General features: G+C 37.4%; 1 long non-coding RNA gene across 1 annotated transcript in view; it reads right to left on the bottom strand.

The window, feature by feature from the left end:
- LOC117117368 overlaps positions 1–1,268 on the bottom strand; it is an 11,357-nt gene that overhangs the window by 1,353 nt on the left and 8,736 nt on the right. The window lies entirely within an intron of this gene.

The following is a 1,268-nucleotide window of genomic DNA, read 5'->3' as shown; positions in this document are numbered from 1 at the left end:
AGGTTTCAGATGTTGGTGTTCAGGAAAATCCAAGAAAATGACTATTTCAAAAAAGCATTTACAATGTTATACAGTACGAAAATACTGTATAACAATTATTCTACACTAGTTAGTCATTTGGCAAGGCGTTATCATTGCCTCCACCCAGGAGTAAAAGAGGGTGCTTGGTAGGTTCTAAAGCAAATACTAGCTGAAACATGTGATTAGCATTTACGGCGAATGCATAAGATTTAGGCCTAGTACTAGTAGTGTAGATAGTAGACCCTAGAACTGCTGCTGCTAGGCCTAAGAAGTAGTATAGGCCTAGATTAGTAAGGTACGATTTTGTGCATCATTTTCATAGCAATCTTTGGCGCAAAATTGCTAGGCCTACGTAGGGTAGGGCCGCCGAGGGCTAGCCAACACCCCCACCCTAACTAGGCTAGGCCATGCCTAGCTAATATGGGTGCAGGTCAACTCGGCCACAAGTCAACTCGGCCACAGTCAACTCGGCCACAAGTCAACTCGGCCACAAATCAACTCGGCCACAAAAAGTTCGGCTGCAGTCAACTCGGCCACAAGTCAACTCGGCCACAAGTCAACTCGGCCACAAGTTAACTCGGCCACAAGTCAACTCAGCCACAAGTTATTTATAATTAAAATGAAATGTAAATACGGTATTACAGTTTCTGCATCCCTTTTTTCATTCATTTCATTTCATTTATTTCGCCAGATATAAATGATCAATATGATTAAAATAAATTTAATCAATATGATTAAAATAAAGTACTGTACACAGTATATTTTAGTAAAATTCTGACCATCGTCACATCGTCGTGAGATCGTTATTTCTTCACACTGTAATCTTATTCAACAGAGAAAACCCGCCACTTACAGAATGGAATAAAATCTGACAATTGTAACATTAACAATTTAAGCAATCTTAATAATTAAGAAAAACACATATATTAATGTTTAATTTTTTTCACGTTAAAACACTGACATAAAACATGAGTACATACTGTAGACCTAATCATAAAAAATTGAAATAGAAAAACCACATTATGATTTTTTTAAATGTTAAACATTTATTTTGAATCCGACTATAAATCAAATGAATGCACGATGGCGTGCATTTCGATACTATTTTCTTCAGAACCACGCCCAAGAATTGGGCCTACGTTAAAATTAGGTGGGGTGCAGCATCTGATATCAATTATCCACAATAGGAACAATGGAATTGTTGAGTGACAGACATTTCGCTTCAGTCCTTCATATTTGTTCGACCA

The sequence above is a fragment of the Anneissia japonica genome, unplaced genomic scaffold (genome assembly GCF_011630105.1).
Source record: "Anneissia japonica isolate Jap-2015-1 unplaced genomic scaffold, ASM1163010v1 scaffold288182_len93402_cov192, whole genome shotgun sequence".
Classification (NCBI taxonomy): domain Eukaryota; kingdom Metazoa; phylum Echinodermata; class Crinoidea; order Comatulida; family Comatulidae; genus Anneissia; species Anneissia japonica.
Note: the sequence above shows the minus strand (reverse complement) of the source record. Positions and strands in the feature narration are given on the sequence as shown.